Source organism: Alligator mississippiensis, chromosome 9 (genome assembly GCF_030867095.1).
Source record: "Alligator mississippiensis isolate rAllMis1 chromosome 9, rAllMis1, whole genome shotgun sequence".
NCBI classification, from domain to species: Eukaryota; Metazoa; Chordata; order Crocodylia; family Alligatoridae; genus Alligator; species Alligator mississippiensis.
In genome coordinates, this window is record NC_081832.1 from 59,891,772 (window position 1) to 59,916,432 (window position 24,661).

General features: G+C 42.8%; 1 protein-coding gene across 1 annotated transcript in view; it reads right to left on the reverse strand.

Annotated features, from left to right (window-relative positions):
* The window catches only part of HTR4 (5-hydroxytryptamine receptor 4), a 258,458-nt gene that overhangs the window by 76,837 nt on the left and 156,960 nt on the right, over positions 1 to 24,661 (reverse strand). The gene's annotated exons all lie outside the window — the stretch shown is intronic.

Sequence of the window (24,661 nt, forward strand, 5' to 3'; positions counted from 1 at the left end):
AATGTATTAATGGACTTTGAGGCAGATCAAAAGGTAACAAAACATCACTTTGTTCCACAAGTAGCTCCAATGACTTCAGTATGATTTAAGACTCTAGTCAACAGGCTAGAATCTGTCCACTACAACTAGCATGCCACCATAAGTGTAGCCGTGAAGTGGATGGAGACGACTGATCGAGAATTCACGCCTTGTTAGAAGAACTCTCCCTAGTGGAAAGCTGATGGACGTGGTCCTAGCCCTGAAGTAAGGGGGAGGATAGGGCATGTTGTCTGGGACAGAGCAGGGATGGAATGAGTAAGGGGTGGGCAAAGGCCCAATTTGTTCAGAGGCCAGCTGAACAGAATTAGGAAGGTCCTAACCAACTCACTGAGGCATTTCCCCTGACATTTTGTATGACCTGCATGTTGATGGGGTGGAGAACTGAGGATGATGCAACTCATGGAATCACAGTCTGGCCCTGTGGGAGGTGATTTTATAAAATAAAATGTAACTAATAATTTTTCATCTTGATTCATTTTCACCCCCATTCTATCAACTGGCTCTTCAGAGATGACACGCTTCACAGTAACTGCCATTTCAAAAATATTTTCATCCAGCTTATTTGCCAGCCTTGTTTACAAGGTGAGGTAGGTTACTGTGCTCATCGTGACAAAGAGAATTGCTATGAACAGATGGGATGGCTGAGAAGGCCTTGGAACTTCATCTTGAGCAAATATTGACTTAAATATTATACTGGAGAGATTATCACTTTGATGTTGGGTGCAGCACATGTTAGGAAAAGGATGAACTGCATCCTCAATCACCTGAGATAATTGTTCCCGGCATCTCCAACAAGTTGTTTGAAGTCATTTCAGCAGTCTTTGCTCACTTCTGTTTGGATTTTCATTCTCCGGGTGCTCCCTTGACCCCCAAATTCACCTTAGAAACTGAGTATAGCACAGAAGGCATTTTTATTCTTTGGATCTAGCTGGTAGGTAGATATTAGCATATGCAGATAAATAAGGCAAGGCACTAGAGAAGACTGTCCAGTTGCACAGTAAATCAACTGCAAACTTGGGGAAAGACCCCAGTGTAGTCATTTATTTGAGTACCTGGCTGTAACTCCTAAATCACAGTGCTCCTTCAAGACAGCTTGCTTACCTCCTTCCCCAGCCATGAGTTACCAAGTAATGCTCTTGCGTCTCACATCTGAGTTCCTATGCAACTATTCTTTTTCACTCCCAGAGCACTCCTAAAGAACTTCTGACAATAACAGTGCGATGAATGCCAAGGAGGTGGATTGATTTGCTGACAAGCATTGCCTAAAGATTTTCCCAGTGTTAGTAAATGTCTCAGTCTAGACTTTTACACCATGCGCATAGCCCTGGGATCTGAACATTTGCAAGTGATCATCTTATTAGATGGAGATCCTTACCTCCTAGGACATCAAGTTTTGGAGCTAGTAAAAGCTAAATTAATGCAATAGGCACTGGGAGCTCCTACCCCAGACAGCTGTGTAGCAAACAGATGTATGAATGGCTTAATTTGTAAAGCTCATAAATTTTAACTTTGAAGGGTATAGGAGACAGATATTTCTCCTGATCCTTGTCATGAGTTCTTTACTGGAAGTTAGATGAAGGTTATATTGTTTTCATATTTCTCTGTGTAGCATTTAGACAGATCTTATTATGTTATATCATGGTGCATGGTTGCTAGTTCCAGCATAAAGTGAGGAGGGTTGAGCATAAGACTAACCACTTTGCCTCATACAGCTGCCATTCTAGTAAAAATGGCTGCTCAGATGATTTCTGGTGCTGTATGAAGGCACCTGGCAAAAGACAGTTACCGAAGCGAGGACACTAAAAAGATTGATGTTGACAACATAAAAACAGCTCAAAGTTCGTTAAAAGAATGTGAGGACAAATATTTTGAACATCCAGCATCTTGCAGATCATAAAGAAGATGGATACCTGGGGGAGGAAAATAATGGACTGAAATGAGATCAGATTGATGTGTGTGTATATAAGGAAAGCTTCAAACAAGGGACAAAACATTCCACCTAGACATGCTGCAGACACAATGAGCATTCACGAACTCCTCAGAAGTCACTCATCAGCTGGAAGGCTACGAATTAATACATTATATATGCCGCATTCCAAAATAGATTCCTAAAGATGTTAACCCTATACTGCAAAGCTCAAAGATGAGTTGTCTCCAAAATGTAATTGAGAAAATGTCACACTCGATCCTGATGCTCGATGATTTTAACACCAAAGTGGGACATAACTCCCAACCCTTGCTTCCCTGTTGCCCCATCCAGTTCTTAGGCTTATCAGCCAAAATAGTGAAAGATCCCTTGAACTGGGCTTGGTGTCTGACTCTGATGTTGCAAGTGCCCTGTTTACTCGCAAACATATACAAAAAGAAATGAGGAAGTTGCCAGATGGCAAAGCAAAAAAAACCCAGATTGGCCACATTTGCATCAATTCAAGATTCAGGTTATCTGTCCAAGATGTGAGGACATACTGAGCGCCACATGTCAGCAGGAACAGTAATCCTTGCCTTGCCAAACTAAAAATAAAACTTGGAAATATTTGACTTTAAACGGAAAGCAGCAAGGAAACCCAACAGAAGAAACTGAAAACAAAAGAGAACTGGGACAAATTCCAACCTGAACCGAAGACCAGATCTGAAGAGTTGTCAGAGGCAGAGGAAAATGAGACAGACTGAATCTGAAGCAAACAGGCAATGACCAGAGACTCTGTTATTCAAACTGCAATAGTTGCAGCTGGAAATCAAAGTAGGCCAAGCAGGAACTGGAGAAGCCAAGAGATGAGGTTACTCACTGAGGAAAGAAAAGCACTTGAAAGAAAAACTCCTGAATGCTAAGACCAATGAAATACTGGAAAAAGCAACAGGAAGCTAGAAAAAGCAGACAAACCTGTGAAAAATGTGAGGAAAGATGCAGGGGGATTGCAGACCCGGTAGCTGAAGCTGAGGCTCCTGTTATGGTAGGAAACCTCAGGGCCATTTGCCAAGTGGCTGAAAGCCTGTGTAGAATTTTTGGAACAGGAAACAGGCCAATCAAAAGCCAAAATGTTTACAACTGAGGCAGAACAGAAAAAATGATGGGCAAGCACTTCAAAGCAGTTCACAACAGGCTCAAACCTCAACACCATATTTTGATGGAAGGTGAACCAGAACATGGTGACGTGGATGTTGTACATTACCAATCCCATTGTGATGTCAGAAATGCAGAATATGAACAGGAACATGAGCGGTAGAGTGGCAGGAGACTCTCAGATCACAGCTGAAATTCTAGAAGCGTGTGACAAACCATCATAAGAAAACTGACTGAGGTATTCAATGGAGTCTGGGAAGAAAAGTTATCCTTCTACTAGTGGATACATAGAATTATTCTCATAATATCCAATATGTTAGTGACTTGAACCAACTGGAGTCACACTATTCTCCACCATACCATAATTCCCAGGATGAAAGCAGCAGTGAATATAAAGCTTTGGGAAGAACAGGCTGGATTCGGGGCCAATCATTCATGTATAGACGTATATTCACACTAAGGACTGATGTCACGCACAGTGTCTCACTCTCCTCAACTGAGAGTAGTAATATATGAAGTGCTCTATAAGGTTGAGCAGTCAGACAACAATGCAATGTCCATATCAGAGCACTATCTCTCTGATGCTATCTGGTGTTGCCACAGTAGATAATGAAGTGCATGGATAACACCCCCACCCTCAGCATAACCTGGATAGAGGGCCTAGAAGACCTACACTTTGCTGATGATATTGTGACACTGAGCAACACCCAGAAAAAAGTTAAAGACGGGCGAAAACTGCAGGCCAAGCAGAGCTCAAAATCAGTTTCACCAAAATAAGCACCATTGAAAACCAGAAAATTGCAGATGAACCTGCCTGTATTTTTCCTTCAATTATTTTCTAGGTTGACTGCACACAGCAGAACTTTATACTCACTTTTAGAGGCTTTTCTATTCTGAGTTGGTTTTACAAACCTTATTAGGATGCTTTTAAAATAAAAAATGAATCCAGTAAAGATGACCTAGACCCTGTATGAACAACTGGAGATGGAGTATGTGAGAAGATGAGTGGGCAAGTTTCAAGGCATGATGAGGGAAGTCCATGTTAAAATGGCATCGAGGAGGAGGGAAAGTCTGTGCTAAGGTGCCTGTCTGTGGGGGAGGCATGGGCGAGCGTATACTTGGGTTCTCAGGAGGTGGAAAGAAGAAGCCGTGACCAGACTCCTGCAGTGTTCTGCTACGGATGCAGAAAGATAAACCGATTTTTCCAAGCACCAAACAACTTTCAAGTGAAACTTTTTGTAATTTCCAGTTAAAAACAAGACTTACAACACCTGAGATGTCTCTAGGGGAATACATATCTGATTACCATTCATTACATGGCCACAGTCCTCATCTTCTACAGGTGAGGAAAGCCTGTGAGACCTCCTATGAAATATTCCCAGGCCCATATGCCACTTGATCAAATTTAACTAGCTCTTCAATATTTCAGCCATTTCCCAGAGAAGCATTTAACATGGTTTTTTTCCTTCAACAGTGTGGAAGGAAAAGAGTTTGTAATTAAAAAGAAGTCAAGCTGAAATTAAAGTACACTTAATTAGTTCTAGGTTCCCAAGTATGTGTGCTCCCACAATGACTAGAATAACAACAATATTTGAGCAATTTCTAACCTAAAAGGATAATGCTTTTTGAAGACATTAATAAGTATTGTGCAAGAGTCACTTGGATGACTTGTAAAACGTAGCAACCTCTGGGGGGGCTGTTTAACAGTACTCAGCAAGACAACATAAAGATCATAGGTCACAAGGCAGAAAAAAATCAAGCGGCAGAAAAAACCTCCCATATACAGCTGAAACTGCAGAAGGGATGGCAACTGTGTCAGGGCATATTATGTCATTTATCCAAACAGTAACTTAATTAGGATCCAAAAGCTAATACCAAAAATTCCCTATGGGTCTCCCCTTTAAGCCAATGAAGAGTCACAGTGGGCTTTGGACCAGACTTGAAATGCTGGACATTTACAGCACACTTTTTTACTTTTTAGTCAGTGCCCTGTAATGGGGGAATGATGCTAAACCACACCGCCCTAGGGAGAGCTTCAGCAGTTGTTATAAATACACTGTGTTCTCAGCAATACATGTGCATAGTTCCCATCCATGTCAGTGGGAGTCTCATGATTTTATGGAGGCTAGGGAAGACTCCTAAATATTTAGCAAAAGGCAGTAAATATACAGTCTTTTTTTTTTTTTTTAATCATAACACAAAATAAAATGCATGCTGCGTGTCCCAGGAGATTATACCACTGATACAGCAGTCACTCTAGATCAGAAGTCCAGTTACTCTGTGCCCTTAACTGAGTGAACAACCAGTGCTGTATGAACATTTTAATGAAGAGCCTTGCACTTTGTGTGTTCTCTCTGTGCTTTGTCGATAAACTTATGAATATCCAACACAGTAATGCTGATGTGAGAAGCAGGACTAGAATGAAATTACGCAGTCCAATAACGGCACTTGGCTTTCGAAACGACACACATAAAATAAGGTTAGTCAGTTTTTGTCTAAGGTTTTTTTAACTGATAGTGTTCTGCCTTTGGATCAAAACTTCCAAACTAATTAAAATTATCATTCAAAAATTTTTCTGTAGAGCAGGACCTGCTGCCTTTACTGTCAAGAGGCCTAGAAAGATGCAAAAGTAATGCCTGAGAAAGCAGTTCACCTTCATATTAAAACAGTTTCCTCTTTCTGTTGTGTTTGCATAGAGGAAAGGGAAACGTACCTATGTGTGGCCTGTGGTATCCCGTTAGACTAACAGCTAAGAGAGGAGGCCCCAAGGATTCTGGGCATTGTGCATGGAAAGAAAATTGAATGGAGAATTGAAGTAGCAGCCAAAGATTCATTCATCTATGAGGATGCAACAATGAAGCACTTGAGAAATAGCTGCCATTGTTCTCCACTAATCCACATGGAAATCATATTCATTTTACATGAGAACAAGTCTACAAATCAGGGGACCAGTTATTCATAATGCAAGCTGGCTCGGCAAAGTAGAGAGAAATAGGAAATGGGCACGCATGTGAAGGACCCAGAAGGGTTTAATTTGTGCAGACAATATCCTGCGTGAGTTACTTAAAATTTACGTTCAAAGCAGGGAGAGAGTGAAGTAAAACTAAGGGCAATTCTACATAAAATAAGCCATTGACAAAAGTCAAACTGCAGCAGAAATAAGCCTTGCATTGTCTTAGATTTGGTTTTCATAAATGCACTCCTTCCATTCATGGCTGCCTTCCAAAAGACCTGGAGAGACCATTGTCAATATAAAAAGACAGAACTCCTTCTCCTTTGTAAGTCTGTGTAAGCCAAATTACTTTATTACTCATAAATAATGAACAAATTAATTGATGCCTTGCAGAGAGAAGTTGGCCTGAGCCAAAAGGAGAAGGAGTCTGTTTGATGTTGCTTTTTGATGCAGAATGGGAGAGTTCCAGGCTTAAAAGTAAGGGAGATGAGAGGTTGCAATAGGAGCTCCTTAACTGCATCCAGCACCTGAAATGACACTTTGGGCATGTCTACACATGCAAATAAGTGTGACTAAATTTAATGCACATTAAGCAATTTTTGGCAGGTGTCTCCACGTGCAGGGACTTGGCACTAAAGTTAGCCTAAGTCCCTCCAGTCCTGCCATGTGCCCCTGTGGCCACCAGGGGGAGCTCCAGCCTCCAGCCACATGGCTGCTAGCACTTGGCAGCCATGTTGAAGCCAGAGTCAGGTGCTAGCACCTGGCACCCTTCTTGGAAACTGTGATCCTTAGCTAGCCCCTTCCCTGCCCAGAAGCCACATGCCCAGCACAGAGGCAGCAAACAACAGCTCCCTCTCTGCCCTCCCTACCTCCCCATGCCAGAGCTGTCCCTGCCAGCAGTGTCCAGTGCCCTGCGCTGCTGCTGGCCATTGTGCTGGCCCTGCTGACCCAAGGAGGCCCATCCCACCGCCCAGGCCCCAAGAGAGCTGTGCATCCACCAGCGGGGTCCAGGGCGCTGGCTGCAGGAGGCCCTGGCACGCGCACCCTTAATATACATTAAATTAGGCTAATGCACATTAACACAGCTCGTGTAGACATGTCCTTTGTCATATAGTATCCTGATTGCTCCCTGAAGGACGGGTCTTTCGGAGGAAGCTAAAAATAAGATTAACATGAGTCGACAATGTGACAAAGTGATCAATAGAGCTAATCACACTTTATTATGCATTAACAGGTGCATCATGAACAGGTCTAAGGAGGTGATACTTCCCTTCTACACAGCATTGGTAAGGCTGCAGCTGGAGGCTGTAAGGCTGCTACTGTGTCCAGTTTTGGGCACCACACTTCAAGATTGATGTGGATAACCTTGAGAGGGTCCAGAGGAGGGCCACATATATGATTAGGGGCCTGCAGGTAAGGTCCTACGAGGAGAGACTGAGGGCATGGATCTTTTCAGCCTCTATAAGAGAAGGCTAAGAGGTGATCTAGTGGCCATCTACAAGTTTGTCAGGGAAGGGCAGCAAGGAATAGAAGACACTCTGTTTGCCAGGGTGCCCCTCGGAGTAACTAAGAACAACAGCCACAAACTGACAGCGGGCAGATTTAGACTAGACATTAGGAAGAACTTCTTTATGGTAAGGGTTACCAGAATCTGGAATGGGCTTCCAAGTGAGGTGGTGTTCTCCCCTACTTTGGAGGTCTTTAAGAAGAGACTGGGCAAACACCTGGCTGGGGTCATCTGACCCCAGCAGTCTTTCCTGCCCAGAGCACAGGGCCAGACTTGATGATCTACTGAGGTCCCTTCCAACCCTAAAAATTGATTAAATCCATGAAACATGAATTATACAGCAAACTATGGCATGTAAGTAGGAGTCAACCTATATCACAGGGAGACTTACCAATTTTCACAGGTTGATCACAACGTAAAGTTTTCATTATGTGGTCATTTCACTGCAGCCCTTCCCCTCGGAGCTGTTTGGTGGAGAGGACCTGGGGGTGGGGGAAGAAGGGACAATAGGGCAGCAGCCATTTTGTCTGCTGCCCTTCATGCCACCCTACTTATGTCTTCCTCTCCCAGCAGTGAAAATCACTGGCTCCCACTGGGAAGCTAGAATTTTATTTTCATTAAAATATTTTTGTTGATTTTGTACAAACTGTCACAACCCAAGGGTGTGATTTTTGTTTTGTGTGTGCTTTGGCACCACTAAATTATTTTCCCGCCAATTTGTAGCTTTCTTTGCAGCGTGCATTTCTTCTTTGCAGCACAGAAACGCACTTTGCAAAGAGTTCCCGCCATTTGTATTATAATTCGAGCCCCATTATTGGCTTACGTTAAATTATTCACACGTGGCAGCTAGCGATTGGCTTGCTAGCCGTATAAAAGGCTTGAGTGGTTTCCGCCCAAGTTGGAGATCTCCGAGAATCTCAGGAGGATCCTGAGAACCCCGATTCCGAGAATTCTGGGAGAAATCCAAAAGAATTCCGGCAAGGAATCCACGATTACCTCGTGGATTTCTACGTAAATCTCGGACCGAATGGTGGTTTGATCAGCCATCAAGAGCCTCTCCCCATCGCCGTTTGCAATCCTCGACGTATCCCTTTCCCTGCGCGCAAAAGGATCCACGGAGCCTTGACAACTCCGTGGGAGAGATCCGAATGTTGTCTGAGTCCTCAAATGAGGATTTAAGCGGAGCTGTGCCTGGGAAACTGTCCAGCCTACACCATGACCATCTTCGGTGTAAGTAAACAATCTGGAATCAACCATTACGAGTACGTGCCTAATTCTAGTGTGTCGCCTGTTTTCTCCGCCCCAGCGTGCCGGGGCTGCTGGCCACAGCCCGCGCGGTGCGAAAAAGGGCCCGGATCGCTCCCGGCCCGCACACAAACGATCCCAGATTTCATGGTTTGTAGGTTCTTACCCTACATATAGACATGTAGTCTCTAATAGGATGTGTAAAGCAGAGCAGTAGGCAGCAGGAGTGGTTTCAGAACAGAAAAAGAAGCCTACCAAGGTGTCAATCTCCCCTTGCAAATAACTAATCTGCTTTCACTACTCGGAGAACACACTATGCAATTAAAAAATAGAATGTGTTGATATTTCTGTAGCTCCCAGGCTCAAGGTGCCCTTGCTGAAACTTTGCTTCACCTCCTGAGTCAAAGTGATATGCAGAGTGGAAGTTCTGGTGTTGATCTTAAATCTTATTTTCAGCCAAATAATAGAAGCGGGTTTTATTTTAGCTCTAATCTCTTTTCAATATACAGATACACTGGAAGAGATTATCTTATTCAAATTAAGGAAACAGTAGTATTTTTAAGGCCTAATCCATTTCCCCTCATATAAAATAAGATAAATATCTCGATTTTAATTCAGTACAATTACAAGAGGATTTTCTCTTATAAGATTCTTGGCTTTCTCTGGCAAAACATTTCTAAGCGATGTACCAAGTCACAGCACAGGAGCCAGAGTTAACACTGGCAAGACTGGGACACTATGAAATGGGGTGAGGAGAGCCCCCCAGAGAAATGGGTATGGCTCAGATCCTGATATCACCTCACCTGTGGTTCCACTGTACATGGGCAGAGAGTGTCAGAACAGGTACATAGAAGGTGTCTCACCAGGAGCACCATGAAACCAGGGTTAGTATACTCGGTTGTACATTATCTGCCTAACACACAGGGGCTGCAACTTAGAGAATGTATCACACACATGAAGATGTGCAGTTCTTGCACAGATTCCTCAAACAAGCCAATGTCACCATAATCCTGCTGTCCAGAGAAACCAGCCACGCTGCAGGACCTCCATGGCAGAAGATGGATAGCTGTGAACATATGGGGTGTATCAGCAAAAGGCTGGACTCTTACCCCCACTCCTTTTGTGAATTCAGTCAGGCACATTTTAACTGACCAGGCAAATGCTCAGATATCTTTGAAGCTCTTGAAAAATCTAAGAGCTAGTCTGGTTTAAATTAAACACAAACCACCAGGAAAGGAAAAAAGGTAGTGAGAGAGGGGGTGGGGTGGCACAAATAAATGACAAGGAAAAGCCCATCCCTAAACATTTAGGTTGACAGATGAAGAGAAAAAGTGAGAAATTAGTGCCTTGTCCTTTACCCCATGAAGACCCCACCTTGAATAAAAATCTGTTAAAAAACAATGTAAAGGCAATAACTGTAGGGGAAAGAAATAAAAAACCCCAAGCATCCTCCCTCTTTCCCAATCCTCCCCACCACACACACACACAAGCTAGAGGTACAGTAAATGCCACAATGTTGAGGGTTTCTTTGCTGTGGTACTGGGGCATTTTTTTCCTTCAACAACTGTAGAACCTGGTCACCCATGCTCCCAAATAATTAAACCTCCAACATCAAGCACAACCCACAGAGGATTCTTCACTACCCTTGTTAGCCACAAAAACCGCAATACGTTTTTGTTGCCACAATTAATAATGTTGGAATTCATCCTCTTCCTTTACTAGATATGGGTTCCATCAACTATCTACAAGTGTTTTGCCTTTGATTTTTTTTTTTGGTCCGATGGCTGGTTTTAAATGAGGATGGTGATGATTTGAACTAATGATCCAGCATAAAGGCACACTGGATCAGAGCTTATAAATAATAAGACTATAGCTCAAAGATACCTACCACACCAGCAACCCCAGTGTCGCTCTGAAAAGCCACTTGTTAAACAGCATGGGCCCAAATCTTAGCAGGTATAAATCAGCATAGCCCCACTGCAGTCAGTGTAGCTACACAGATGCCAGTATATACCACCTAAATATCTGGCCCCTGATTAGTGCATGTCTATATGATTGTCTTACTGGCAATTGTTTCTTTCCTAGAAGTAGGGCCTTTCCCCCCCTGTACCTCATTATATAAAGCAATTAGCCTATCTATGTTACAGTGGCTTTGGCCTTTTATTTCAGCGCTCTCATCCAAACACTGAAAGGGAAACAGCCAAATGAGAGCTTGGAAGGCTCTGTCAGACCAGGTTCAGTAATGAGAACCATTGTTAAAGGAATGGACATGGAGGGTCAGTGGATGGGAGGAAGGCAAAAAGAAGCAAGAAGCCTAAAGGAAGATAAAAAGAGCCCCACAATGGGCTCGCTGTACCACTACTTCTAAACAGGACTTTCATGTCTCCTAAGCTTTTTCACTCCCTGTCTGTTTCTCCCCGCTGTAGGCACGTTCTGACCATTGCAAACATCTTTCTCTGGGCTGGTTTCAGCCTCTGAGGAGCACATTTGCTGCCTCAGCACCCTTTCATGATACAAAGCCTTGCAGGATGATCTGTGTATGTCTTTGTAGAAGTTAGGACTAACTGAATAAATCTGCAGCTTTTCCAGCCAGCTCAGCTCAGCAAGCGGGAAAGGCCAGAAGTGTTGTCTCTCTTTTTAGTTCGAACAGCCTTTGCTATACAGAACACTCCTAGTGTCCAGCTCCTCTAGTGAGTTCAGAATGAATGACCATCTAGGCTTATGCCCCAAACAAAAGACCCTAGAACTTGACCCAGAAATTCCTGTCTGTAAATGATAATAAATCGGCTATGCCTCCCTGACAAGTGTTCAGGTAGTTAATTACCCTCACTGATCTTTATAGCTTTCCACATCCTACCTTTGATCCTTCATAAGTATGTTTACAAACCTGCTAGTCTCAACATGTGAGGGTTATATCAAAAACCCCTTAGAGCAAAGAAGGTTCTACGGCCAAAATGTAAAAATGCAGCGAGACAGCAAGTGCTCCTGAGAATGCTGAGTGTGTTTTGATTGCAAATATTGGCAAAACATCTTAAAAGAATGGTAAGAAATCTCAGCGAAGAAAGTGAAAAATTATCTTTTCTTTCAAGTCTAACTCCTATGCTTCCCCAAAACACTTTTTCAGAGTTGATGAAAGCTACATTTAAAGTAAATTGACTCTCTTGATTTAAGGGTAACAAAATCAGAAATAGGAAAAAAACATTTAAAATTATCTAGTCTAATTCAGGTTCTTACTTTCCTTTCCCCATTAGAAGACTGCCTTCACCAGCACACTACATTTCTGAATGTATTGTCCAATCCAGTAATAACACTACATGTCTGCACTTATTATCAATACCTTCAGATGCCCCCTTCCAAAAAAGAAAGAATTGGCAAGAACAGCTGTAGAAAAATAAATAAATTTAAAGCTTATACAAATCCTTCTCAAATCAATGGGCGTCTTTCTGTTTGATGTTAATGGACACTGAGTATAAACCATCAGCGAGTATATTTTGTGTTACTTCTATTATTTGTAGATGTGTAGACACTTTAGCCTTTTAAAACTTTTTTATTCTGTTTCCACTGCAGTTATGGGGTAGAGTTAATCACTGACATAGGTATTTCTTTAGACACCTACAAAAATTTGACAGTTGTTTAGGCAAGTGATGTTCAATCTTCTGGCACTGTGGGCCAGATGAGTGGCATGGGGCCAATCCATGGGCCAGACCAAGGCCCACACTGCCTCTTCATGGCTCTGCATACTGGATCATCCCTGTGTGCTACGATCAGGCCCCGCGGCCCTGCACTGCCTCTGCCTGCTGGGATCACGGCCCCACCTCCATGTGCCAGGATCAGACCCTGTGCCATCCTATGTGCCCAAGCCAGTGCACAGGGCCATGGTATCACACCAGTGGGGCACCCCATGAGTCTAGAAATTTGGCAGCAGGGAAGTGGTAAGTGGTAATACCGCTTCCACATTGTCAAGTATTCAGACCCTGTGGGGAGCCCCATGGGCTCAATGACCCAGTATCAGGGGCTAGATCTGGCCCAGGGAACACAGATTGAGCACCCCTAGTTTGGGCCACTGATGTTCTTTGCTGACCAATATAATCTCAGTGTTCCCTTCTGTTCTCCATCTGTCATTCTGTACACATCTGTTAATCTCTTGTCTTATACTTAAATTATGAGCTCTTTTGAGGCAGAAGCCATATTTTTGTTCTGTGTTTGTATATCACCATACCTATGAGGATCTTGTTTATGAGTGGTGCTTCTTGTTGTTGTCAAAATAGAAATAATAATATTAATGATAGGTGGTCCTCCACTGAAGACCCATTTTTGCCAGTGATAAATGGAGTCTAAAATCCTGTACTTATGACAGCATGGTCTTTAACCCTTGAAATGATAGTGAAACACCTAAAGAAATGCATTGTGAGCAGGAAATATTGAGTATGAATACCAAATGCAACCTCAAAAAAACCTATCTGACCATATTCAACAGCATTCTCCCTTATTCATTTGAAATTGTGGTTGGGTTCCTGTTTCTATAATAAAAAGCAAAACTGCAATGACAAAGAATGGTGCTTCTGAATCACTTCCTCTCTGCAGAACTATAGGATTAAGTACAATCAGGTATTCTGGTTCATTTAGAGTTATAAATTTTATGGCCTGACAGGATCATTATGATTACCTAGTTTGAGCTACATAACACAAGCTAGAGGTCTTAATGTTTCAATTTTAATCCCTGTGTTTTGAATAAAAGCACATCTTTTAGAGAAACATCCAATCTTGATTCAAAGTTTCCAGTGATAGAAAATCTGACCCAGCTGTTGGCATATTGTTTTAATGGTTACCTTTGCTGTGTAGACTTGCACCTTATTTCTAATCTGACTTTGCCTAGCTTCAGCTGCTACCCATTGGATCTTGTTTTACCTTTACCTCTTGGCCTAAAGAGCCCTTCTATTTTTCTTATTCATGTATGCGCTAAGAGATTCAAATCAAGTTGCACTTTAACTTTCTCTTGGATAAGCTAAATAAGTCAAACTCTTTGACTTTTTCATTACATATCATGTTTTCCAATCCTTTCATCCTTCTCATGGCAGCCTACTCAAGCCTCTCCCATTTTTTAACATTCTTCTTCAGCTGTGGACACCAGAACTGAATGCAGTGTGCCAGCAGCAATTGCATCTATACCAAACACAGAAGTAACATAATCACCCTACTCTTGCTCAATATCCTCAGATTTATACATCCTTGTATTTATACATCCAAGCATCTCATTTGAACACATCATCTTCCTCAAAACTTTTTCAGGCTTGCTGCCTCCCAAGAACAGAGTTCCATATCCTGTAAGCCCTACATCCTTTATTCCTAGGAATTTCACATTACATCTGGAGATATTGAAACATTTGCTTGAGCCCAACTTCACCAGTGTCCTGAATACGACCCCTAATCTTTTGTTTTCTGCAAACTGTATATGCAGTGATTTTATGCTTTTCCCCACATCACTTAGGCAGGTGAACAGGAAAGGTGGAAGAAACTGATTCTTGCTGTACTCAACTAGAAACACACCCAGAGAATGATGCTGCTGATTTCCTGTTCAGTTACATTTTGCTAACAGACAGTTTTTAATCCATTTAATGTGTAATATGCTGATGTATGTCATTCTAGTTTCTGAATCAAAATGTCATGAAGTACTGAGACAATTGCCTTACAGTCTAAGTACAATGCAACAATATATGCATTAATCAACCAAACTCGTAATCTCATCAAAAAACTATCAAGTTCGTTTCAAATCTCAGCCTCTATTTTTTATATACTCATGAAGATCAGCATTAACTGTATTACTCTCTTTTAATTCTTTAATAATAGAGTCCTCAGTGGGCTCAGTGGGCAGGGAAAGATTACTTAAGGACTGGTTATCATTCTCAGTTTCTTTCCCAGGAGCTGGCCCTAGGGACACATTAGAGCAAACTCGGGGCTGCTAAACTGTGCATCAGGTTCTGATTCACAAGAGACTATCTGATACTCCAGGAATAATGCTGCACATCAGCCACTGCTCCTCCCAGCATCCTGGAAGCTAAGAGGAGTTCAGCTGAGAAACCAATGGGGCGCTTGTACATGTGACACCATTAACATGTACATGTGACAAAAATATCAGTCTGTGTAGCTTAATGGCATCACAGCGTACACGTGAAAGACTTTTGGCGGTTTTAAATGACTTTGAATTACTGCAACTTAAACTTCTGGATGTAATTTGGTTTGCAATGTTGCAAATTGCAACAATGCAGCTGTCAGCTCACCCCCTCCCCCTCCCCTCCCCAGCTGCAGGAGAGGCAGGCAGGCTCTGCAGAAAAAAAGGATTGGGCCCATTGCTGTGCCTGCTGAAGGCAGAAGCTGCAAGGGGCCCGATCTTTCATTTTTATTTTTTGGTGGAGCCTGCTCATTTCTCGAGCTGCCAGTGGGCCGAGCAGCCCATAAGCTGTGGGGGGCCCTGGTCCTTCCCTCCACATTGGCAGGCCCCCCAGGGCCACCCAGGTGGGCTGCTAGCAGACCAGGTGCTGGCCCAGCTCAGAGGCAGCACCCGGCTTCAACACAACTCTTTCCCAACCCTGAGCTGGGGCAGCACGCAGCCTGCTAGCAGCCTACCTGAGCAGCCCTGGGGGGTAACGCTGCTGTGGAGGGAAGGCCTGGGCCTCCACAGCTCAGAGGCCACATATCACACTGGCAGCTCGCCTTCTGATTGCAGGAGAGACAGGCAGGCTCTGTCAAAAAAAAAAAAAAAAAGGATCAGGATCCATGCCACTTCTGCCTTCAGCAGGGACCTGGATGGGCAGTGGGACAGTTGAATCAGACACCTATGAGCTTGGGCAGACCACTAGCAACCCACCTGGGTGGCCCCTGGGAGCACCACCACTGCAGAGGGAAGGACCAGAGTCCCCCACAGCTCCAGTGTCACTCAATCTGCTGACAGCTCACCCCCCAGCCACAGGCAGGCTCCAGCTCCAAAAAAAAAAAAAAAAAAAAAAGGATCAGGTCCCTTGTTGTAACGTGACAGAAAAAGTGAAACAGTTTAGTCCTCAGGGTTTTATTCTATGCCCCACTGTTTCAATTTATGGGGCATAGTATAAATCCTCTCCACCCCTGAGCAGTCTAATTACTAAACAGTAACTCTGAAATTCAAATAGACTCAGGGCTCATATTATTAGCCTAGAATCAGCAGGTGTGTACCAACAAGCAGGAATACTTAAGTTTGAATCCACGCCATGAGCTTTCATCTCGGAGCCAACAGAAGATCAGAGCATTTAACAAGTTTGTCCAAGCAAGCTACAATGTGTACTGAAACAGCTAATTCCTATATTAAAAATAAATCCTCCCTTCAGCCCTGGTGGTAACTATTCCAACCTCAAGATAAATTTCACATCCTCCTTGAAATGTCCACACATCATATTTCCAACATAAAAAAATATGACACCGGGAATGTAACACTTGGTTGGTCAGAAAAACTACACAACATTGTCCTTTTCAGAGAAAAAAATTCTTTTAGTTTACCTAGTGCTTAATCAGTTGTGTGCATGTCTATGTATAGATGGAGGAAGTAACAGTATAGCAGCAAATGATTTAGGACCAAGTTCCTCTCTGCTGCTGTTCCACTGGTATTCATAGGATGTTGACAGGTATAGACTAAAACTGGCCTGTGGCTTATGGGCTTTCTACTCCTTAGTTTAGTTTGGTCATTTATTCTTTCTATCAAAATGCTGTTTTGCTGCTACAGGCTACATGTATTTTATGAGTGAGCGAGTGAGATAAAAAGCAAGAATTGCTATGCAGGTCATCTCATAGATGAGGCTAATGCACCTTCCCTGACAAAAAGCCCATGCTGTGAACACTTTTTCAGATGTCATCTGCCGAGGGACAGTTCTACCATGGGGGAAGCTGGAGCAGAAGCAAGTGAGTGGAAAATAGGCTACATTTGAAGGGCTGTCATGAGAAGACACATTCCGGGTGCAAATCCCCAGCTGTGCAGGGACAGGGAAAGCCTAGGCTCTCCAACACTCTATTTATCCTGTTCTGTAAAGGTGAGAACTTGCTCTGGGGCTTTCGAACTGGCAGTGTAAATTGTAACGAATGCATTTTACTCCAACTCAGGAAGCTCTGCTTTCTATGGATCTGTTTAATACCTAGGACAGGATAAGAGAAAAGATTAAAGAGAAGCTGCAGCAGCAGAGCAAGGGATTTCTGGTCACAACCACAGCCTTTGAAAAAGGCTATATCAGAAGCTGTAGAGATGACACGTTTTGTAACTAATCTCACAATTTCCTGATTTAAGCTGTGTCTACATCCCACAAAACCCCCCAAGACGGGTTCAAATACACTGCTCCCCATTTTCCTCAGGCGAATGCATTTCAAAAAACTTAGATTGTCCCCTGGAGGTCACTTAGTCAATGAGATCACCAGCAGACGTTAAAATATCTGAGGATTTTTTAGGCCAAAAATATTTATTCTAAAAAATCAGATGACTATCAGTCTGAAATGTAATATTTGCCACACCATATGATTTAAGCTGCCAAACAAACCAACAACAAAAATGTCCTACGTTGTATGAGAACTTGTCTACATGTAAACAACGTCATAAATGTAATGTCTGCCCGGGTCTCATACCAGTCAGAAAATGCTGTTACCTGGTTGTCTTTCTCTGTAAGCAGAAGAACACATTTTCAAACTTAGACACAAATCAGGCAGACCCTTGAATCTGGGCATGGAAATGGGTTCAGTTATATACTATGCTCATCCAAGCGCTTGTGTTTTTCAGGTCTTTGCAGTCCCATTGGAAAATCCTAACCTGAGACCTAAATGCATAAACTGTGCTTGATTGTATCCTGTGGAATAGGCTGGAAGAGTTGAAGGTAGGGAGGGAACATATCATTGAGAACAAATCCCTGTAGGGACTCCTTGCTAATGCAGCCTTTATTGCTATGGTGATTTACCCACCCAGTTAAAATGGCTTGGAAAAAATTAGCAGAACTCAGTTAATCAGCTTTTGAATAATGTATTGTTCTCAAGGGAGAGTTTTGAGAAGGAAGCACTGCCATTGGATGGTGCCATGTGGACCATGTCAGAGGGATGCCACAGGTGCTGCCACAAGTGTGCAGAACAGCATGTGGATGCGTACGCACAAGGACAGAAAACACATGAAGTGCAAAGCAGGACGCCCTCTGCACCCGCTGAACTGATTTCCTCTTCTGCTGCTTTGGGATTTTTGCTCCTCCATGTGAATTGACTGACTGGCTTCCTCTCACTTTCCACAACAGTTTTAACTTGCTTCTGGAAGAATAATGGAGGAAGCAAGATACCCAGGTGTCTGAGAGGTGGTGAGAAGCCAGGACAAAACTGGAAGTAGAATGGAAATGTACAGATCTGACCCTTTGACGAATGGCAACTTACCTTAAGCACTGAGCAAGTGGTTTTCAAAACCATTCCAAACAGGAATGCATCAAACATATTTGGAGTGATCAAGGACATACTAATGTCCCAATATGACCTGTTTATAAGAGCCCTAGAGTTTGTAACCCAAAGTAAAGACTTTAACCAGTGGCTAGATAGGAACACTGGCACTGGAAAAATGAAGGGAGGTGATCAGGAGATGTAATTGGCTGTTAGAAGAGGGAACACAAACTCCTAGCACATAACTATGAGCTGATGATCACAGTGCTTTCAGCTGCATATGGGAGGCAGTGCCATTACAAAGAAACCTAAAATCACTGTAATCATGAAAAATCCCCCCTCTGACTCAGGAAGAGGGCGTTAAAGGTCACTATTTTCAAAAAAGAAACTTCATGTCTAAAAATGAATTCAGTCACCTTGCACAGTTTAGGGATTACAGATACATATGGCTCTTTAACTACATTGTATTATGCCCACTATTTTAGTCTTTCCTAATACAGCAGCAGGTTTCACAATAAAGCATGCACAAGTGACTGTGCAGAATCCTTCCAGGCCTTGGGTAAGCTCTGACCACTGCTCAGTTGCATCTTCCTCCCAGCCATATTCTGTACTGTCAAAATGCCAGTACTCATTCCATGCAGCAACCACAGTGACATGAATGGGAGCCCTCTCCAGATTTTGCAAGAGAAGTTTTAGAAGAGCAGTGGTAAAGGCACAGTTTTCATATCCTGTGTTTAACAGGAATGAGACACACCTCAGGCAATTAATTCCAAGGGAAAGACAGCATTTCTCAGGTGCTTATGCCGATTTTACCATCAGCATTCGTGACTCATACGCATTTAGTAGTTTGCTAGAGTTATCCAGGAATTTATACCTGTCATGACTAATTAATGCACCTAAGCTGCTTAAAGACATTACAAAAAAAACAACCTATGCTTTATTTTAAACTTGGTGTGCCCCCATGCCGAGCCCAGTGCATGCCCAGATGAGGTACCACATTAGTTTGACCTGGCTTGCCCAATGTCTCTATAGATTGGGCACATCAGAAAGGCTTTTTTGGCACTTTTATCTAATAGCTAATTGAATCAGCTTTATATAAAAGCACCAAAAAGCCCCACTGACGCGCACAATCTATACAGATGCTGCAGAGCCGGGCAAACTGATGTGCTGCCCCTTGTGGTAAAGCATGGGTTTTCTTGTTGTTTTTTTTCCACGTCTGTCAGCAACTTTAATTTTTACCTTTTGCAGGTTGTAAATCCTTGTTCCAGTTCATTACTCAAAACTATTTCCTAATATGTTCAGTAAACGGTATTCGAATCTGCAGTTTACTGGAACTGTTTAATCCATGTTGCAACCTGAGCAACAAAACATGTGCAAAAGACATGTGACCAGTGATCAGACATATAAGAACTAATATGCATGAACTTCACATTATAGATATCACCACAGATTTAGAAATCAGTTCACCAACTTTGCTGGAATTTTTTCCAGTTGATGTATGCTTCAAAGGTGAAGACTCAAGCACTCAACATTATAAATGCACTGCAGAGGAATATTTGTTCTAGTAACATGCGGGTGCTTAGATTTTTGAAAAAAGCAAACCCCAAAGGTTTGCAAATATGATCAAATGAAAATTTGTTTTTAAAGTTAAAATATTTGACTTTTTTTTTTTCTATTGCACATAAAGCATGAGTTGTGACTGAAAGTGGATTCCATCTTATAGCTTCATGATATGTGTGCAGCAAACTTGCATTTCAGGTTCCCGTGGATGCACACCTTTGACACGTTGGCAGAATTCAAGAACCAAATGGGTCTTATAGAAACTGATCTTTGCTTTCACCCCCAATTACTGATTCATGTCTAAGACACATTGATAGAGTGGAATCATCTGCCATCTCCCAGGCCCACAGTTTTTCATAAGTACTAAAAAAATAAAACAACAATGGGCATTTTACACATGCTCCGGGGTGGGGGGAGGAGGCAGAAACGCACTTTATTTTAGTGATTCACGCTAAGTAAAAGTGCCTGAGCATCATGTGTATCAGCATCCCCCACACTGAAAAATGGTGGCAGGGCGCTTTGAACAAAAGCTCATTGAATCAACTTTAGTTCAAAGCACCTCGCCACCATTTTTTAGCATGGAGACACTGATACACATTATGCCAGAGTCTGCTAGAGCATGTTCATTTCCGTGCTCTAGCAGACTTGATTAACCAAGTCTGCTCCAACATGCTGGATTTCCAGCGCATCAGAGCCAGATCCCTGCATGTCTATAGGAGCCCAATAAGTCTCTCCTTTCATTGGTTTGGATTTGGTGAAGGAGTCTGTCTCCTATGTCAATGCAGTGTCTTACCTGATCCTTTTTTTCTCTCCTAACATAAAGGTGAAAAATCCCTAACTGGCATAGTCTGAACTTTTTGGGTAGGGACAGACATTACACACAAACTGGTTTAAGTTATCAGAAACTGGTTTAAATCTGTAACAGAACAGATATTCAGTATACATAAACCAGTTTGAAAATGGCTGAAGCAGGTTTGAGATAAACCTGGTTGAATGTAGTATCAGACTTAACTGATTTGGCTCAAACCAGTTTATGCAATGTCTGTCCCAGACCCCTTCCTGGTTTAACTTAAACTAGTCCCCCAGCATCCCAGATGCTTTGCAGCCCTCTCTGCTCCAGAGTGGGGCTGGCCCCGCCCCTCTGCTCCCTAGCTGGAGCTCTGACGAAGACTGCCATGCCCCTTCCCCCACCAACACCACTCACTGCTTAAGCAGGGACTTTTCTCCTCCCTTCTCCCATAGCACAGACTGTAACCAGCATGTGGTATGCTAGCTAATGCTGAGAGGTGTCTGTGTAAGGCAGACAAAACAAAGGCAGACAGGACAGTGTCTGCTTAGGGTTTTTTGGAGCTAAACAACAGGTCATCTGATAATGTCCCTCTGTTCCTTCCTTGGAAAAAGTTGTTTAGTTCAAGCTTTTCCTAATAAGTGAGGCTTTTGTTTTCTTGATAGTGTGCTAAATGCTGTATTACGCCCTGTGTAACTCCCTGCTAGCTTATAGCCTCAATGCCACTGCAGGCATGTGCCTGCATTTCTTCAGTTCAGAGGGGATGTCTGTACAGTTACAAACCGGTTCAGCCTAGCCAGGTTAGGCTAACCTGCAAAGACTGAACCAATTCAGACTCAGGCTTTCTGAAAGTCTATCCCTAGCCTTTGAAGCAAATAGCATAAACAAGAATACTTTTTTCAATGTTTTAAGTCAGATGCATCCCAGAACAGTATTTACAACCCATCTTAAACCAAGATGAACACACCCATCCTATCTAGAACCTCTAGTTTGCCTCAGAAATACCTGATAGATACGTATTCAGGGATAAGAAAATGCTTTCAATTGAAGTAACAAGGTGACCCAGTGAAGTTAGAGCTACTTATGAGTACAGCATCTGACATAGGTAAGGCATCTATCCTCACATACGCTAGTATTTATTCCTGCATCCCTAAATGAGTTATCCTGCCAAGATAAAGCGTTCAAGTTCTTTTTTGTAGAAAGCTCAGATTCAGTGCAATACTTCTGTCATCACTGACCCTGGGGCAATGCAGATAGCAGCTGCAACTTGCCCTCTGCTCAGGGAGTTGTAGAGGTCATCACAATCCAAAAAATGAGAAATCTTAGTTCAAGAAAGGAGTGCTGTTCAAGTAAAGAGAAAAATGTGCAGATTGTGCACCAGAGCCAAACAGTTTCTTCATTGCAATTTCTATGAAGCCAAGGACATAACTTTAAAAATGTCCCCACACACTGAAAAATTCTGTCGGAGAGTGTCAGCACCCGCCTGCTTGGGTAGAAAACCTAGTCTGGTGAAGGGAGATACTTAGCCTATAGCTTACAAGCATCTACCTGACTGACTTTATCATCTCTCCATGTAGGTCCCAACATGCTTTGTCTGTAAAAGAAAAGTGTTGATGTAATTTAACTTAGAAAAAAAGTTTTCTAGCAAGACTACGTGCCTAAAGATTATAATTAGGCAGTTTTATGTTAAACCCAAACATCTATCCATGTGAATGTATAATGCCCACCAGGGAACAGCTACCACTTTTCTCATCAGTTTAGGAAGCTGAAGAAACCAAAAAAGTAATTGCTCTCTGAAGGGCTGGTGTGCAGAGCATGCATTCTTCAGCATCATCATTTGATCACCCTGGGCTCCAGTGGAGAGGAGTTGGGAGGTTGCAATGTGAAGCAGACTTCTAGATCTTGCTCTGCTAAGCAGGATTTGGGAAGCACTGGGAGATGTTACTCCAATGGGAAGTGAGCTGAATTTCATTTGGTTCAGATCACTAAAGAGATGTGATCTATCTTACCAAAGAGCTTGTCAAAACAAATAATTGTGGAGTCAGAGGAGTAAAAAGTGGAAAATACTTAGTCCTAATCCATTTCTCTGATCTATATGGAGTTATTTGCATTTTTAACTGCTCTTTCTACTCTAAGAAAGTCATAGAAACACAGGAAAAAGTGCAAGTGGTTCTTAAATCGCCACTCATTCACACAAAAGACTTGAGGGAAAAACACTGGGAAAAGTAGGATTCAGGTATGGAAAGTTACAAATAGAAAACCCCTGTTGGGATGTCACCACCATACAGAATCCCCTTTATTATTTACTGCATTCTCTCTGGCTGCAGTTTCCAGCTATATCCAAGGAGAGTTTAATAGAAGGATGCCCTTGTGATGGCTAACTGGGATGCCTAGTGATGGAGGTAGGAAACCACAGGCAACTCATCCCTCCAGCGCTTCCTTCATTGCTCACTCTCTGTAGGACATGTTCCCTCTCTCCCCGCCTCTCCAAACAACCCATTTGAGAGAGAAAGGAAGTTCATTAATAAACCCTCGACCCCCAGGCCCACTGACCTAGACACATACGGGTCTCCCTCCCTTTTCAGACCACTGGACTGTCCTCACATGCCTGGACTTCCAAAACGGTGGAGCCACTGACTGGTCCCCACAGCAATTGGTCTCATAAACATCCTGAGCCGAACAAATGAGTGAATCGTCATATAAAGCTGCTGCAAGTCCACAGTCTTTTCCCTCCCTGCTTCCTTGCAGTGACGCATATACCTCATCCAGCAGTTCCCTGGGAAGAGTCATTGGCTTGCTTGTCATGTGCTGAAGAGCTCTTTCAAAGTGAACAGTGCCAGGGACAGCACGGCTGATCTGTAAATCCTTCCTCAGGAGAAAAGTGTTTGGCTCATCCCTGAGAGCACTGCTACGATGTAAATACCAGCTCAGACACAGACTCGGAAGTGGCACAGTGCCAAGGCTTGGTGATGAATCACAGGCATGAGAAGCTTAGCCTTTAGCACTCAGTTTTAATCAGCAGAGAATTTAAAATAAATAAGCCTTGTTTGTGGCTCAGAAACTTTAGAGGGCCTTTCGGAGTATCTGAGAGGAGATATTCTGCTGAGGCCCTACCTGCACTCCACCTGTTAAACTTCCATGGGTATTTCCAGATGGCTTGATGTTCATCATAAAAACAGGCAAGTCGACATATCAAACACAATTTCTGGGAGTTCAACTTCCGAACTGAACTTCACAGCTGGGATGCATTTCTAGACACTAGTACGGTTATCTTGACGTCACTCATTACGCAGAGCTATGAGTGTCCAGTCCTATCTTCCCATAAATAAATCATAATATGCTGCCACTACACACTGGAAAATAAAAGGTGCTCACCTTGACCTTCCCCAAACCACTCCTTGCTTACCGCCCCAGCCTGTTGATAGCAAATCAGGGAGGCGCTTTTCATACAGCATTCATTCTTCTGGTAGAGAACCATAATGTTCATGCTTTCTACTAACTCACCTTATCCTGTTCCCAAATCATGACTCTCAACAGGGCTGTGACCCCTTATCTGCAGCAGGCTCACAGGATCTGCAGGCTAACACTTGACAACAATAAAAGATAGACGTCCTTTTGCAAACACATTCTTAAAATACCTTAGCTGGAGACCATTAGCTGCTAATGAAATTCATAGAAAAACACAGGGTAAATGATTACTATGGCGTGCCAAGGAGAATCAGACTCCTTCCATTGATTCAAAAAAGAAAATAATGGCTGGGATTTTACAAAGAGAATCAGGCATAATATGGAATTAAAATGAAGACTCTTGCTAACTAGAAGGGTTGCCTTTCACAAAGGTGTAATTCTGACCACTTGGGATGGTGTAGTTAAATGGAACGGATGTATCCATAACAATGTTTATGAAAGTGGTCCAGTCCTATCTTCCCAGAAACAAATCATAATATGCTGCCACTACACGCTGGAAAATAAAAGGTGCTCACCTTGACCTTCCCCAAACCACTCCTTGCTTACCTTCCCATCCTGTTGATAGCAGGTCAGGGAGGCACTTTTCATACAGCATTCATTCTTCTAGTAGAGAACTACAAT